We start from the raw sequence: 280 nt of genomic DNA on the forward strand, positions 1-280 counted from the left end.
CTCACCAAGACAGCCATTAAATGGTTCGACAACCTACCTCCAAAATCCATCTCGAGTTTCGACGACCTGGCCAAAAAGTTCCTGGCTCGATTCTCCATACAAAAGGACAAAACCAAACACGCACCCAGCTTACTCGGGATCAAGCAAGGAGACCAAGAAAGTCTTCGCAACTACATGGAGAGATTCAACAAAACATGCTTGGACATACAAAATCTACCAACAGAAGCTGCCATCATGGGCCTCATAAATGGCCTGCGAGAAGGACCATTCAGCCAATCTA

The sequence above is a fragment of the Arachis duranensis genome, chromosome 6 (assembly GCF_000817695.3).
Source record: "Arachis duranensis cultivar V14167 chromosome 6, aradu.V14167.gnm2.J7QH, whole genome shotgun sequence".
NCBI lineage: Eukaryota > Viridiplantae > Streptophyta > Magnoliopsida > Fabales > Fabaceae > Arachis > Arachis duranensis.